Source organism: Furipterus horrens, unplaced genomic scaffold, assembly GCF_987537825.1.
Source record: "Furipterus horrens unplaced genomic scaffold, mFurHor1.1.pri manual_scaffold_3, whole genome shotgun sequence".
NCBI lineage: Eukaryota > Metazoa > Chordata > Mammalia > Chiroptera > Furipteridae > Furipterus > Furipterus horrens.
The window spans coordinates 167,190,638-167,208,291 of NW_028327173.1; the positions used below are offsets into that span (position 1 = coordinate 167,190,638).

A 17,654-nucleotide genomic window follows, 5' to 3' on the forward strand; every position below is an offset into this window, starting at 1 on the left:
GAGCCAAACCAGCCAGGGTAAAAGGACAGAATAAGACATAATAAAAAGTAGTACGATTTGATGAGAGGGTGGTGAGGAGAAAAGGGATATAGAAGGATTAGAAATGGTACTTTTAAGAGGAAAACAAGTGGTAATCCGAAGAAAGGAAACTGAAGGGCAAAGGATAGATTAGGGGGTTGATACTTTGCTGCACCAAGGGATAAAATGGATGAAACTGTCATGAGCTGTGCTTGCTCTTCGCTTTGTGGATGTTAACGTTCAGACCCCTCAGGGCTCTTTCCCCACAGTTGAAGGACACCTACAGAATTGGTGTCTTCTGTATTTAAGTTACCATACTTCCCAAGAGACCTCTCTGCGAGGAAGTCTGGCCCAGCGGGAGTTCTTTCCACGAGGAGAGAGCGTTAGGTTCGAGCTTCCAATCCAGGTTTCTTCTAGTTTATCTCTGTTTTAACCGGCTCGCCGGGTTTTCCAGCATTCCCAGAGTAGACTCTAATCCTGGCTCCTTGTGACCGTGCATTCCGAGACCCAGGATTTGGCTCCTCCATCAGGTTCCGGGTTTCCCCGGCGCTCTCCCGCTCCAGACTCCACACTAGCCTGGAATCCGGATCCGAGGGCCCGGTAATCCAGTGTCCGGGCCTTCCAGGCGGCCCTGGTTGTCCCGAAACGCGGCGGCGGCGGCGGCGGCGGCGGCGGCGGTGGTGGCTGAGGGACCCGCGGCCCCGGACACAGCGGCACCGGCCGGGCGGGGCGGAGCGGCGCGTGGAGGGGCGGAGAGACGGAGCGGAGGCGGGGTGGGGTGGGGGGGGAGGGGCTGCGGGAACGGATGGCGGCCTGGGCCCGGTAGCTGCGGCGGCTCTACGGCCCGGAGCCCCGGGCCAGCGGAGGTGGCGGCTCCCGGGACCGGCCGCGCGGTGAGTCCGGAGCTTTGTGTGGAGCTGGGGCTGGGGGGAGGAGAGAGGCGGCGGCGCTGAGGGGGGCCGGGGGCAGCGGCTCAGAACGGAGGAAGTGGGGGTTGGGGGGCTGGGGCGGAGCGTGGGGGAAGGTGTGTGTCGGGGTAGGGGGGGGTCGTTGCGTGGGTGGGGGAGGGGGCGTCTAGGGACACGGGGTGAAGTTCAAAGCATGGCCGGCCCGATTCAGGGTGAGGGTAGGGGTAACCGAGAGGGAATTAGGGTCTGGCCAGGTTGTGGGGACAGGCCAGAGAGTTTGAGGCCAGTCTGGTTATCTTGAGGGGGCCCATGGAGACTGGGGCTAGTAAGGGAGTTAGGGGGGTTTAGAGCTAAGGGTTGGGAGCAGGACGTGTGCGTGGCCCAGGATGGGGGAGCAAGGTAACTGGGAGTGTGCAGTAAGTAGGTTGTGGGTGTGTGCTCCTTCTAGTCTTCAGGTCATATTTACCCCTGTCCTTTTCTTCAAGATGGAGGGATTCCTGGGCCCGGCCCTTCGTGCTCTCCTTGTACCCCCCTTGGAGGGTTTGTGACCCTGTCCTGTCTGGAAAACCCATGCTGCCCTCTTTTCCCTTTATGTGTAATTACGGTTGGATCATCTCTGCGCTTTGCTCAGATTCTCCTTCCTCCCTCTGGGGTTGAGGAGGAGGAGACACATCTGACCAATTAATGGGTGTTTGTGAAACAGGCAGCAGCAAACAGTCATTTCAGCTTCTAGGAATTAGGCTCACACAGGGTGGAGAGATCAGAGCCCTACAGGGAGAATATTTCTGAACAAATCACAGATGATTGAATTCTCTAAGAAACAGCTTCCTCCCTAAATGAGAGTGGGAAAGATGGGGGAGAAAGCCTGTCTGCTTGCAGCCATGTGTCCAGAGCCCCAGGGGTTGAGTAGAGTCCCCAGTCCCCCACAGGCCTCTCTTTTCTGTATTAGGCTTTGCTCTGCAGCCTTGAGTTAATTTCACCCCTGCTGCTTTGTCTTGGGGGAGGGAGCGCTGGTTGAGGCCGTTGTGAGGAGATGACTGTTCTGCTGCCACACACAATAGTCGTGTCATTTTATCGGGAGTGCTACCCCAGGGCTGAGAACTGCTGCTGCAGAGATAAACCGGTCCCTCTCACCCGCCCATTGTATACACAGTGAAGGTCATAGGTTCAAGTCTTGTCTGAGAGCTTTGGATATGCTCCATCTCCCAGGCTCCTCAGTGCCATTTTCTTCCTTTCCCAGACTGGGGCTTGCTATTGGAGGAGGCCAGACAGAAAGGCTCTTCTTTTTGAGTGAGGAACAATGCAGAGCTCATTGGCACACATTTTTCAGAAGAATAGGGGATGCCAGCCATGTTGCGCCTGCCTCTTTAGCTAGCCTGTACTAAGTTGTGGAGGAATAGTGTCTGGGAGACTCAACCGTGATGCTGTCTCAGAGCTCCAAGGGAAGGTTTCTACCCTTGTGTGAACCACCATATTTAATTCTTTTTATAGAGATGGGACATTCATAAATGATTTTTTGTATTTGTTTAGGAATACCACTAAAAACCTGTGCAGGGTTAATACAGGGAGTCCAAGACCCAGTACCTTTTTAGTGGTGACTTCCTGGTCAGTAGTAATTGCACAACAAAAAAGCCACAGAATTTGCCTATCTGGGAAGGGCTGTAGAAACAAAACAACTTTCCTTTTCATCTTTATTTTAATTCTGATGAAAGGAGTTGATTTGCTTGTTGTGCAGAAAGTCCATATCTGCATCTTTATTAAGGAGAAGTGTGCCAAAGAGATGAACTTAAAAAAAAAATCATTTGCAAGCTTGAGGGTTATTAATAGTGAAGGATAAGAACGAGTTAGAAGGAATCCTATCCTTGTATATATCTCATAGAAATGTCCAAAATACTATTAGGTAAAAAAATATTTGGTGCTAGAAATGAGGTTTTAATTTAGGACATTAAAGTAAACTTTTGTTTATAAAGAGATAGGAGTGTTGTGAAAGAGCAGTTCTACACAATAGCCAACCATTTCATACAGGGTATGGAATAGAAACTTCAGCCTTTGGTTTTGATAAAGGTCTTTCTGAGGTGCTGAATCTGACTCTGTTGCCTTCCTCATTACTTTATTTCAATGTGTCTTTCAAAAGGATGGCTTGCCACTTAGGTGTTGGGCTCTGTTAGAAAGACATTGTTCTGACCTTTGTATTTCCTGATGACAGAACTGTCCTAAGTTCTTCCTTAGAGGTGTTGTCTGTCTTTAGGCTGCTTTCAACTAGTATATGTCCTGGGTCTCTTAAGTGAAGCCTCAGCTAAACTGAGTCCAAAGCTTTTTGCTCTTAGGCTGTTGGCATTCACTTCTGAATCCTGTCAGGTGACAGTGAAGGCAGAAGCCTCAGATTAATTTGCCCTGATTAGATATAGTGGTTTCAAATTTGGGCCCTTGCCACAAAGAGTCTCTTGAGTCTTCTGATTGTGACTGTCCTTCAGAGAGCACTTTGGATTCCACCATTCCCCACCCTAATATCTTGGTAGAAAATGTTTCCTTATGAGGTCTAGATAGCTGGACAGATTTGTGTTTTGTTTTGTTTTGTTTTTTGTATGTGAAGATATGGAAGCATAATTTTGGCTCCTGGTAGTAATTATCTTGCAGTTAGCACATAGCAGCTAAATGACTGGAACAGGATAATTTGTGGAGGGGTTTACTGATTGCTCTGTCAAGTGTAAGTGCCACTCCTTATTTATTTGAGTGGGAACTCCACTGCCTCGGTTCAGCCATGGAGACTTACGGAGTATAGGAATGATGTGTGGTTTCCAGAAGTTCTTGCCCTGCTTTCTCTCTCTTAGCACTGCCAGTACCATAGCACCTTCTACAGCTACTTTCACCATTTCCAAAGGTAGATGAACAATTGTGGAAAACTGGTCATGGATCAGAATGCTGCCGGACAGATGGGGTCACTGAGATAAGGCAGCCTTATGTTGGGTGGCAACTTTCCTTTTCAGCAGCTGAATTCTTCTACTTGATATTTTTAAAAAGATTTTACTTATTTACTTTTAGAGAGAGGGTAAGGGAGGGAGAAAGAGGGAGAGAAACATCAGTGTACCCGAGATAAATCGATCAGTTGCCTCTCAAACGCCCCTAACCGGGAACGTGGCCTGCAACCCAGGCATGTGCGCTGACTGGGAATTGAACCAGTGACCTTTCAGTTTGCAGGCCAGAGCTCAATCCACTGGGTCCCACCACCCAGGGGGTTTCTGCTTGATTTTTAAAATTCAGTTTTCTTTAAAAAACAAGAGAACAAAAACAACAACAAAACCCCACAAAATACAAAAATCACATAGTATGCTAAATATGTCTTCACGATGTCTCATAATAGTTGGCTGTTACAGACAAAATGCAGATAGGTGATGGCTGATTGGCAGGTTCTGGGCCCACTAAGTATCAGTGAAGGACTCTTTTCACTAGGGAACAGGTAATTCACCAAAGCACCTGCCTAGCTGTGCATGTGAAATTGGCAGCAGCTGTGCAGCTGAAGAGGGATTATTGAGCAGGTGGTTAAAGAATCACATGCCACAGTGACAAGAAAATATTTGGTCTTCCGTGGTTTAGGTTCAGTTTATATGTGTGAAATTGCTCTTTGTTTCACATTTCTTAATGCCTGATACTGGTTTGTTAGTGAGATGATAATAGAATAGAAAAAAGAGATTTCTTTTTTCTTTGTTTCTTTTGGATTACTAAGTACTTGCTTCAGACATGGTCTTGTACAGCCCTGTTGCATTTCTGTTGAGTTCTGGCTTTATGTCCTATGAATGGGAAGGAAATAGTGGTAATTTGGTGTTTCTAGTACTTGTTTATTAGAGGGAAATGGGAAGGAGAAAATTCTTTGCTTTCAGTGTGGTGGAAAAGATTTAGCCCACTGAGGATACCCATCAGGTTTTAGGCAAAGGAGGTAATTGACTTTTTGTGTTAGGTCTGACATGCCTTACTCAAGAAGTATGCATGTGTTTTTACTTTATGGATATAATTCTTCACATGAAATTTACATCTCTTCAGTTTGTTTTATTTCATGTTTAGTTTCTCCCAACACCTTTATAACTCTTTTCTCTAGCATTGAGATTAACATCACTTGTTAGAATCAGATCATCACCAGGGGGCCAAATCTTGTTAAGGAAATATCTCCACTAAATATTTATCTTTAAAACAAGTGTAGAATTTTCTATAACTTGGAGGAAGACTTTCCTTTTCTCTCTCTTTTTTTTTTTTAAGATTATTTATTTATTTATTTTCAGAGAGGGGAAGAAAGAGAGAAACATCAATGTGTGGTTGCCTCTTGTACGCCCATGACTGGGGACCTGGCCTGCAACCCAGGCATGTGCCCTGACCAGGAATTGAACCAGCGACCCTTTGGTTCGCAGGCTGGCGCTCAGTTCACTGTGCCAAACCAGCCAGGGCAAGACTTTCTATTTTGATGTTTTCTGCAAATTCCCAGATTTCTCTTAAAGGTTATCATCTGTTAATATGATTTTCTTTTGCATGGTCATGCTCTATAGTAGGCAGTGCCATAGAGCCTCAATTTTATAAGCAAGTAACTTGGTGTTTATTTTCTGACTTTTTTAGTGCCTTCCAGTCATGTTCTGTATTAGGCTGACAGGTTGTGTGATTCTTCTATTGAAGTGCGTGCACACACACTAGATAGATGATTGATTGATTGATTGATTGATAGAATGAATTTGTGGGTTATTAATTAACAGTTGATTGAAGGAAAAAAAGTCATATTAGCTGTTTTAGAGTTAAGAAATCCCTTTTCCAGGTGGAGTGAGGCTTTTACCTGTATGTCAGAGACACAAGAGATATAGATAGATTGATTTGGGGAGAAGGGAGGCAAAAGGTGTGACTAAGGCTGGAGCCAGTGGACCACGGTAGAGACAGGAACATTTGGAAGAATCTGCTTACACCTAGTTTGTAACCTAGCTTTAAGTGGGAGCCTAGCAGTTATTTGTTATTTACTTCTGGGAAAAAATATAAACTTTCTTATTTCCCCGTATAAAGCCATCACAGTTGTTTGTTTTAAACAGTTCACAAAGTACCATATACTTTCCTAGCCTTCTCAGTAATTTGCTTTCTCATGCTTTTTTCCTCCCCCACCTCCCATACTAGTTCTCTGCTCTGAAGACTTCTCTCTAGCAGCTTGGAAACACTCTAATTACTGTAGCTATTATAGTCACAACCCAGATCTTCCACCTCCTTCCCACTCACCCCTTTCTATCTTCCTTCCCCCTCCCCTTGCTCTAGCAGCAGGAGTTGAACTGCAGTCTCATGAGCACAGTCAGATCTATGAATGAGCTTTATATCTTGTCAGGGCAGAACTCCAGATCCAACAGGGCTGATTTTTCATGGTTTTCTTGCTGTTTGTTCTTGGATCGGAGTCCCAGAAATAAGAAATGGCAAATACCTATTAGGTCATATCTAGTCCATCACTCAGGAGCAAACAAACCTACGATTTTTCTCTTGTCTCTGTGAGAATTTTTCCCTTCTTTTCTTCTGTAGGTGAGAGCTTTCTGATGCCAGGCAGGCTCTGAAACTGCCTTCTTTTTATTGTGCTCTCTGGTCATTAGTGTCTGGCTAACTTGGCGCTCTTGGATTTTTATTCTTATCCCATTTTCAGGATTATTTGCTCCCAGCAATATCTACCGCTTCACCTTCAGTCCTTTCTTCTTCATCATTGGCACCGCATTTGTGGGTTCCTTTTGTATCATCAGTTTTCTATGCCAGAAGTTATTACTTTTCAAACCTTTGCCATAAGAAGATGCATTTGATGGAAGTACAGGACACACATCCTTGAAGGTGGTAGTTAATGAAATGGCTTAGAAAATACGTGCAAGGTTGTGCCCTTAAGAAAGCCCTGCACTGGATGAACAAATGCTGCTTCCTTCTGTTTAATTTGGGGTGCTTCCTGGTCTAACGCTTTGTTCTCTTTATGTGGATGCATTTTATTTTTGTGTGGCTTAATTATAGTTACAGTTACATTATTGTCTGATTTAATAGTGTTATTTTTTTTTTTTTTTGCTTTTTGTAGAATTGGAGAGTCATAAAACCTAGGTTCTCATCACTACTATGCCTTTAGCTGTGTGACCTTGTGCTAGTCACACCTCTGTTTCACTGTCCTTATCTGTAAAATGAACACATTAAACAAGATCATCTCTAAGGTTCCATTTAACTATAGAATTTTATGATATCAAGGTTGTAACAAGAGTGGGTTTCCACTGACTGGAAAGTGACAGAAATGAGCAATTTAAAATTACTGTATCAAAAATGTAGTCAGTATTCAGAAGGGCTTCTGAGTGCAGCCTTAGTTTTCTGAGGCTTGACTCTCCCTCCTCTTTTGATATGTTTGTAAAGCTTATGCTGTGCTTTTTTAACTAGGCTATCTTCTTTTGAAGGGTCTTCTACCCTCATTCTGGCAGGTTCACCACCTTGTCAAATATATCTTTTTATAGTCTGCTCAAGCCATAAAAATGGGAATCAGAAATCTGCAGAAAACCAACCTCAGCTTGTAAGAAGGAAATCATACCTAGAAGGATTTGCCAGATATCAATAAGTAATTTTGTGCATTCAGTCAGGGATCTAAGATCTTAAATCTCTTATATCAAATCTTTGATCCAAATGGGACTGATTGTGGAGATGAGTTGGGTGTTTTTCCATTTTCGACCAGTCGATGGAAAGCCTTTCAAGTCAACGTCTTGGGATTGAATATATGACTTGCTCACTGTGTTTCATTTAGAAAATAAAATCGTTATTTTTAAATTATGTAATCCTAAATCGGTGACATTTGGTGAAGTACAGTATGACTAACAAGGGGGATCTCTGAAATACCTGGTAAAAGGGACTGGAGTATTGAAAGCTGGTGACTGTAGGAACTTTGAAGTTGACAGTAATGTAGGAAATCTTTGCTTTCAAGCAGTTTAAAGGAATACATAAGCAAGTTAATTCCCCAAGTTAGGATTTTTTTTTTTTTTTAAGATTTTATTTATTTTTAGAGAGAGGTGAAGGGAGAGAGAAAGAGAGAGAGAAACATCAATGTGTGGTTGCCTCCTGCGCATCCCCAACTGGGGACCTGGCCTGAAACTCAGGTATGTGCCCTGACTGGGAATCAAACCTGTGACCCTTTGGCTCTCAGGCCAGCACTCAATCCACTGAGCCACACCAGTCAGGACCCAAGTTAGGATTTTTATCAACATTTCCCAGTTAATTCTTGGATTTGGGACTTCCAAAAGCAGCTGTTTATTGAATGTTAAAAGGAGGATGATAGTTTTTAATCTTTTTGTTTGTTAATATAGTACAATCACATGTTTAATCGTTTCACTTTCGAACAGTGGAAGAAGCAGTCACTTTTTAAATTTGTACTTGAAACATCCGTCAATCTGTAGTAGGAACATTTGCTAGATAGAACTATTATTTGTTTTGGACTCACAAAAAGTCCTGGGAGTACTTTGCTTTATTTCCAGCCATCTGTAGCTTGTTACTAATTTTCAGGTGATCTAAAGGTTATTGGGGAGTGCTGCACTTGAATGTGAGATTTTAGAAAGATTTGTATGGGAAATATAAGTAGTTTTTGTAGATTGCTTTTTTTAAAAGGTGGCACCTGAAGTAATAGGGTATTGAATTGGAAAGTGGCCAGAGTTGGTGCCATGCAATCTTTGGAGATCAAACCAGGCCATGAATGAAATCCAGACCCTGGCATTTAGGCCACATTGCATGCTGGTACTCCATTGCATGCTGGTACCACGCTGCATGCTGGTAACTGTAGTTCCTTATGCTGTTAGTTCAGTATTTGTAGAGGAAGGCAGCAGTGTCTACTCTATCCTTTTTTTTTTTTTTTTTTTTCATTTATTGATTTGTAGAGAGAGGAAGTGAGGAGAGAGAGAAACATCAATTGGTTGTTCCACTTATCAATGCCTTCATCGATTGCTTCTTGTATGTGCTCTGACCAGAGATCAAACCTGTAACCTTGGTTATCGGGACGATGCTCTAACCAACTGAGCTGCCTGGCCAGGGTGCTCTGTTCTACAGACAGAGTACAGACAGTATGCCTGCAATGTTCCTAACAACATTCCCAGGTGAAGCACTTTGGGTTTGGTTGGGTGAAGTTTTATTCACATTAGCACAGGTGGATGTTCAAGAATGGACCTTGTATACTTACAAATTCTGAGGTTTGGTGTGAAACTCAGTACTTATCTTTGTTCTGGAACTGATACTTTTACTTAGAGCAGAGTCTTAAAGAATGATATCAGAAATGAAACTGTAGGAAGATAAATTGGAATTATGGAGTTTATGGAGTAAATGAATCTGAAAGGTATGCAGGGAAGGGGGAAATTTTTCCCTACTTGGCATTTGTTTTCAACGGTACTTCTGATCCATCATTTCTCAAACCTGCCTTCCCTTTTTTCCCCTAAGCATTACAGCTTCTTCCAGTTACCATGGCACAAAACTTTGACTTACATTTGGTTCTTTTTTGTGCCTCACCACCTTCTCTAATCATTTATTACATTTGGGTTATTCTGGATATCTTGCCACTTTTTCATTTGACTCACTTAGTTTAGGCTTTCATCTGTATATTACTGTAATAACCTCATGGTTAATGCCTCTTTCTGTATTCCATACTACAGACTGCTGCAATATTACTATAATTTTTATTTATTCATTTATGTACTATTTATTGAGCACTTATATGCCAGGCCAGACATGGTCCCTCTCCTTTCAGGACTTAAAAATCTAGCAGGGAAGACCAACAATCAAGTAATAAATGTATGATTATGAACTGCAGTGCTCTCAAAGGAAAGAATTTGGTTCTAGAAGGCTATGTAACAAGGAACCTCATCTTCTTGAAGCCCTTCTTAACCCTCTTCTTCTTACCAAACTACCTCTAGAATTGATTTCATCTTCCTCTGTATCTTTTTTTAACTCTGCTAGGATCTCTATTATATAGCACTTTATCACATGTCTTTAATTATAGTTAGGTAATTATAATTATTTGTGAATATATTTTTTCTCCCTCATTCTAAACTCCATTGGAGACCTATGTCTCCTCTATTCCCATGGCTTCTAACTTGAGTGCTTTGAATATAACTTCATGTTTAAGTAATGCTTGCTGAATTGAATTGGAATTTAATTTTTGAGAACAGAAACTTCTTATGTTTTTTTTTCCAGGATTTTTTTTTTTTTTTTAATGCTAAGATAACTTCCGTTCAACACATGTTACCCGAACAGAATGACCTAAGAACAAGGCAGACTATGAAAGCCTTCAGAAATCCTTCAGACTCCAGGACAAGCACTTGGTGCCTTTACTGCCTGTATTAGTACTGTTGTTTCATGTATCCTAGCTGATTGAAGACTTGGGGGTGGGGGAAGGGTAGTGTGTGACTGGTAGAGGCAATGTAGGTCAGTCATAGGAATCAGACTGGTTCTGTTAGAGAGATATATAGCCATTGTTGGGCCTCTGGGTGTTGTTGACCTCTGGGAATTCTTTTAGGTTTTTTTAATTTACTTCTTTTATTCCATAAATATTTATTGGATTCCTACTAAGTGGGAGGTCATGTTCTAGCTACTTAAAAATCTATCAGTGAACAAAAGAGATAAAAAAAATTCCCAATCTCATGGATCTTATCTTTTAACAGAAGGAAACAAATAAGCATAATAAATAATTATACAAGGTCTGTCTGGATAAAGTCCAGCCATTGTTAATGTAATGAGAATAGTTTGCACAATATCATCGATGTAACCTGGCAGCCAAGGAGAGTGGACTGGAATGTGCATACGTGAACAATGATGACTTCACTGTACTAGTCAGTGGGGGTGGTAGATGCTGTTCAGTGAGCATGTGTACTGTGTGGCCAACACATTCAAAATGACTGAGTGAGTAGAGCAGTGAGTCTGCATCAAATTTTGCATGAAGCTTGAATGCTCCTCTGCAGAAACTATTCAGATGATTCAGAAGGCTGCAGCTATGAGCAGCTGGTGACTGGCAGCTTCATCACAACAATGCGCCCACTCATGCATCACATCTCATGCATAGATTTTTGGTGAAACATCAAATTACCCAGGTGACCCAGCCCCCCTACAGCCCAGAATTGGTGCCCTGAAACTTCTGGCTTTTCCCAAAACTAAAATCACCTTTGAAAGAGAAGAAATTTCAGACCATCGATGAGATTCAGGAAAATACAACAGAGCAGCTGATGGCAACTAGGAGAACTATGTGAAATCCCAAGGTGCCTGCTTTGAAGGGGACCAAGGTGTCATTGTCCTATGTACAGTGTTTCATGTATCTTGTATCTTCTTCAATAAATGTCTGTATTTTTCATATTATATGGTTGGATACCTTCCGGACAGACCTCGTGTAATATTTAAAGGGTGATAAATTATGAGGGAAAAATAGAACAGAGTAGGGGGGATTAGGAGTATGAAGGAGGGATAAGTGGAGAGGTAGGGAGTTTACAGCTTTAAATAAGATGGTCAGAGTAGGCTTCTGAGAAAGATGGTGCTGGTGTGTTACCAGATTGTTAGTCACTTACTGAGGTTGCTGAGTGCTCTTCTGCCCAGTGAAGAGAAAGAGGCAGAGGCTGCAATTGTTCCAAAGAGTCCTACTGACATTGAGGGGGAAATAGCCCTTGTTATGTTCTTTTCTCCTGGGTGCTCCTTTGGCTGGCATTCCTGGAAGTTAATCATGGTGAACATTGCAGTCAGTCTTGTCTGGAAGACACCAGGGGTGGAACTGGAAGCCTTGTAGCCATTCCCCTGAGGGGTGGGATTTCCCCTACTGCTGACTGGGCCTTGGTTACCTAGAGTAATAGTGAGTTGAGTCTTTGGGTTTTCTCCTTCCTCAACAGGAAAGGCCCAATATCATGACCTTACCTATTTCTGGTGAGGCCTCAGCATCTGTGTTTGGCTAGTTCTTTAAAAACAAGCTTTTAAGGAGCATGCACTCTGCTCTCAGCTTAAACATTGAATTTTTAGGTTTATGGCTTTTTTTTTTACTTCCTCTCAACTCTTAGATCTGTTTTGGAAGTCTCAGTACCTAATTCATTAGCTGGAGGATGAAGATGTCTTAATGATGTCTAGGTGTTCTCTTGTCTGACTTGTGTATTGTAAATTTTCTTATAATTTTCTTCCTTGCCCTTTACTCACCCTTCTACTTCTTTATTTTTCCTGTACTTCTTTCCTTTTTTTCTTATATGAAGCTGATAGGAAACAGAAATTTCTTAGGCCAGACTGCTGTGTTGGTAATTGACTGCAAGCTAAAATTCCTACCTAATATACAAGACATGGAGTGTCTTATTTCTGCCCCGAGTTATGTAGAATGAAGCTCGTGGACATCAAGCTCTCAGCCTGTTAATGCTGCATGCTGTTTGATGTCGCTGAGGTGCAGGGTACTTGAACATGCTATTTTTATCTATTATCAGCTTGTGCAGTTGCAGTGCACAAGGAGACCTATTTGCTATTCTGTAAAAATGTGTTGTTTTTCCTCTCTAATTTTAAAATAAAGTTCTATTATTATTATTGATTTTAGAGAGGCGAGGGAGAGAGAGAGAGAACCATTGGTTTGTTGTTCCACTTGCTTATGCATTCATTGGTTGATTCTTGTATGTATCCTGACCAGGGATGGAAGCCTCAACCTTGGTCTTTTGGGATGATGCTCTAACCAACTGAGCTACCTGGCCACGGCTACAATAAGGTTCTTAAAGAACTCTGGTCCTTGCTAAGAGAAATCTGTTACTTTTAGGCAGATGTAATTCTTATGTTAGGTGAACTTTGAGGCAGATTTCACAGGGCTTTTCTCTGGATTTGCTGCATATCACATGTGAGGTCCAACATTCTCACTAAATGTGTTGAAGTGATACAGTAACATATTACTGATATTGTGAACTTTAAAGCCAACAGGTGTTAATTCAGGTGTATATTTCCCCCCTCCCAAGGAGATTAAAAAGACTTCCAGGTCAAATGATGATAGATGCGTAATGGTTTTTCTTCCTGATTAGAACATGAGTTAATTTTTTTAAAAGCACAGGAAGTACACAAAGATATAAAGAACTCCCAGGAATTAGCCCAATAATGTTAACATTCATTTAGTATTTACAATGCATTTTTTCACATTGTTTTACTAGTTGCCTATGCTTTTTTCTTTTTTAATGTTTTTTTTATTTATTTTTAGAGAGGGGGAAGGGAAGGAGACAAACATCTATCAGTTGCCTCTCATGCTCCCAGCTGGGGACCTGGACCGCAACCCAGGCATGTGCCCTGACTTGGAATGGAACCAGCAACCTTTTGTTTTGCGGGGTGATACCCAAACCACCGAACCACACCAGTCAGAGCTGCCTAGGCTTTTCTTGATCAAATCAATAAACTTGATGAAATAAAATTTATTTAAGAATTTACAAAGAATTAAAGAAGAAACTTTGGAATTCTTAGTGAAAGTATACCACTTTAAGTTGTAAATAGCATGGTCACTATATTCAGACTGATGTAGATTTCAAGTGTTATTCTAAAAAAAAGGGGTTTGGAGGTGGGAGAGCTAAAAACTATATTGGAAAATTGTTAAAATGTAAGTTAAGGATTGAGATGACTTGGTATCATTCATATAACTTACTGGGGCTAAGACAGTGGGTTAGTTTACATAAGGAGAAGTCATATGACAAATTATTCACAATTTTGTGTGGATAGAGTTGTTACCAGTGGACATTATTTAGGTCGAAAAGACTTAGAAAAGTCAGGCCAAAGGCTATTTAAAAACTTTACTCATGGAATGGGCAAAATGTTTCGTTGTGCATTAGAAAACTGATTTTCTGACAATGAACACTTAATAAATAGTTCCACAGTTCCTTATTTGCAGTTCTAAAATGCAAAAGCTCTGAAAACAAAGGTTTTTTTTGTAAGGTAGGCACAACCTGACTTCAACTAATAAGAAGCTACTTACTTATTTTTTTGGTTCTATTTCAAGTAAATATTCACTTTGCTATAGGGATATTAACGATTTGATGTTAGAGTGCTGCTCCGTTTTCTACTGAGAGTATTACACTGTATTATGGTGTATTAATAGCTTTTTACAGGTGAAATAACTGAAGTTCAAATAAGTACAGTGACTTGCCCTAGAGATTGTTACACATCTATGGGAATAGGGGAGAGTAAAAAGTATAATTGAGCTTTTCTGCTTCCTCCCTTGTTTTTCTTTTTTTTCGCTCATTGCCCTGTGCTGGTTCCTCATGACATTACCTCCAAAAACCATATTGATCAGTTCTTCTAGGTATAAGAGCTTAAGCAGTGACACTCACTTATTTGACACTTTAGTAAATGTTTTCCAGTCCTGACTAGTGTAGCTCAGTGGGTTGGGTGTCATCCCTCAAACCAAAAGGTCACCAGTTTGATTCCTGGTGAGGGCACATGCATGGGTTGTGACCAGGTCCCTGGTTGGGGGCATGTGAGAGGAAACAGATGGATGTTTCTCTTGCACATTGATGTTTCTCTCCCTATCTCTCTCCCTCCATTTTCCTCTCTCTAAAAATAAATAAAATCTTAAAAAAGTATTTTCCATAAGTGACATATTTAGGTTTCCCCATGATATTAAGCCCTTTCAGATAGTTAGGTTTCCAAATTATTTAGAGTATAATTTAGATTCTCTTGGCTGTTGTGGGTGGATGGAAGGAGTATCTTGTGTGTGGGAGATGAAAAATAAATTAGCTTCAGTATAGACAAGTATTACATTTAAAAAGAAGCAGAAAAGTCCAAACCACTTTCTTAGTGTGATTAACTTCTATCTAATAAGTGCAGTCCCTAAAGGAGACTAGGAATCTGTGTAAACTATTCCTAGAAAAATTAGCTCAGTGTACTGCCAGGGAAATGCTTGGCATCATTAGAAAGAGAATCAGAACTAAATAAAGATAAAAATAAACTCCCCTCTATACAAAACCAAACTTTGTCTATGTTTGTGGTAACTGTATTCTGTTGATCCCTAAGAAATACATGTCAGAGCTGGTGACCAAAGGAGGTGAAGGCTTTAATGAAGACATGAAAAAAAAAAATCTTCAGTTTTTAAAGACAGAGGAAATATTCTCAAATCCTGTCAAGTGAAGAGAAGAATGAACATACAGACTTATTTTCCTGTTCTTAGGTTTCTATATTGGATAGGGAGCACCCTTTCAAGTTAGAAATTAATTGAGCTTAATTATTGGGTTATTTTTATCAATAGTAAATAAATGTACAAACCCTGGAGATAGTAGAAATTAAAAATAAAGTCAAAAAGGTTTTTTAATTAAACTTTATTTTGAGATAATTGTAGAGTCTCATACAGTTGTAAGAATAATACAGAGGGATCCCTTGTACCTTTTCCCCAATTTCTTCCAGTGGTAACGTCTTGCAAAACTATAGTATAATATCATAACCAGATATTGACGTTAATACAATACACCTATCTCATTCAGTTTTCCCCAGTTTTACTTGTACCCATTTAGGAATGTGTGTTCTTAGTTTTATGCAATTTTACTACCACAGTCAAGAAGTGGAACCATTCCTTTACTACAAAGGCCCCTCGTACTGCCCCTGTATAGCCACACTTGCCTCACTTCTGCTGCCCTTCCTCCCATCTCCCATAAAGTCTTAAAAATTATTGAATTGATACATTTTATAATAACCAATTAAGGGAAACAGGGGATATTTTGAGGTAACAGACAATCCCTGACTTAATGATTCAACCTGTGATTTTTTCAAATTTATGATGATGTGAAAAATGGTAACATTCAGTAAAAACTGTACTTTGAATTTTGATTTTTTTCCTGGGCTAGCAATAACACCATATAATATTCTCTTGTGGTGCTGGGCAGTGGCAGTGAGGTCATTTTGCCCAAATGTAAGTGGTCTGAGCATGTTTAAGGTAGGCTAGGCTATAACCTTCGGTGGGTTAGGTATATTAAATGCATTTTTGACTTTTCAATATTTGCAGCTTACAATGGGTTTATCATGATGCAACCCCCATCATAAGTTGAGGAACATCTCTATATCCTTAACTTTTTATAAAATTATTTTACAATGTTTTATTTATCAAATTAATATATATAAATTTTTTATTTTTCTGTTCCCATGAAATTTATATTAAAATTCAAATAGTACTACAGTTTTCAATGAAACTCAGCAATCTACTGTTTATTCCTTCTCACCACCAAGTCTCACTCTTAGTAGGCAACTGCTTTAAACTTTTTAGTCTTTTTTTTGTATTTACTCCCATATTTCTAAATAATAATTGCTCTCCTATTATCCTCCCCTTATCAAATCCTCCTAATATAGTTATGTCACAGTTTTTAGTTAAATCAATCAATGTTTATTACTTATTATGTTAAAGATTGTTTATTATTGAGCTACTTAATATACTGTTATATTTTCTTGTACAACTTTTTTTTTTCCTATCCTCAACCGAGGACATTTTCTCATTGCTTTTAGAGAGGGAAGAAAGCAGAGAAGGAAACATTGATGTAAGAGAGAAGTATTGATTAGTTGCCTGCCATAGGCACTGGTACTGGGGATTGTTTGCACCCAGAGCAGTGATCAAACCACAACCTTGTTATGTGCCCTGACTGGGAATCAAACCCACAACATTTTGGGTACGGACAATGCTCCAACCAACTGAGCCACACTGGCCAGGGCTACAACTTTTGTTTTTCTTCCAGGATTTAATATCAGTAATTCTCTCTCTCTCTCTTTTGTTTGTTTGTTTGTTGTTATTGTTTCTATCACTAATTCTTTTGGTCTCCCCAACAGATCTTTAAATCTTACAATATAGGGTAATGCATAAGTAAGTAGTTAGGTTCTTTTGTCCTTTTCTTTCTTTTCCTTCCTACCATCCCCCTAAATATTCTAACCTAAGAAGATCAATGACACGATTCCCTTTTACCATTATCATATAAAATACTACTTTAGGACTAGAACCATGATTCAGTAATGCAATTCTCTTATTCATAGGTAGTTACTATTTTATTTTATTTTTGGAACTATAGTGTGATAATAAATTGCATTAAGTATACTAATATTAAGTTTACAACTCAATTTTTCCGTATTTATAACCACCATGCAATTCAGGATATAAACATTTTCCGCACCCCACAAAGTTCCTTCATGCTTCTTCTCAATTAATAACCCTCTCCCAGACATGAGCACTTTTCTGACTTCTGTCCCTTTTAATTCATAGGTGCTTAATATGTGAGGACTGGGTAGCTTAAGTCTGATAGTCTGACTTACAATACATTTAAGTATACACATGAGGCTCTCAGGAGTTGATTATGTCCAGACTGCCTGATTTGTGGACTGACCCTGTTTTGGGCAGTAACTGTGCATGGATGAGACTGACAGCTAAGAGAGTAGTCAGGAGCAGTTAGGCATTTTAAGAAATGTGGAGATTGTTTTGTTGAGTCTGCACTTAAAAAAAAAAATACTATTTGTTTATTTTTAGAGAGGGAGAAAGAGAGGAAGGGAAACACTGATGTGAGAGAGAAACATCTATCAGTTACCTCTCATAGGCATGCTGACCGGGGACTGAACCCGCCACCCAAGCATATGCCCTGACTGCTAATCGAACCAGTAACCCTTTACTTTGTGGGGCAGTGCCCAGCTAACTGAGCCATACTAGTCAGGGCTGAATCTGCATCCTTTATTCTAGAGAGAGGAATCCACACTCTGTTCTAATAAGTTTGAGGATTGTTAGGTAAT

The 17,654-nt window shown here is 40.5% G+C and overlaps 1 protein-coding gene across 2 annotated transcripts in view; it reads left to right on the forward strand.

Annotated features, from left to right (window-relative positions):
• Positions 1-822: 822 nt before the first annotated feature.
• Positions 823-17,654, forward strand: part of ZNF609 (zinc finger protein 609) — a 191,490-nt gene continuing 174,658 nt past the window's right edge. For both annotated transcript variants that reach the window (XM_090270754.1, XM_090270755.1), the window contains exon 1: positions 823-911. The gene's annotated coding sequence lies outside the window, so the exon portion shown is untranslated. The remainder of the gene's footprint in view (positions 912-17,654) is intronic.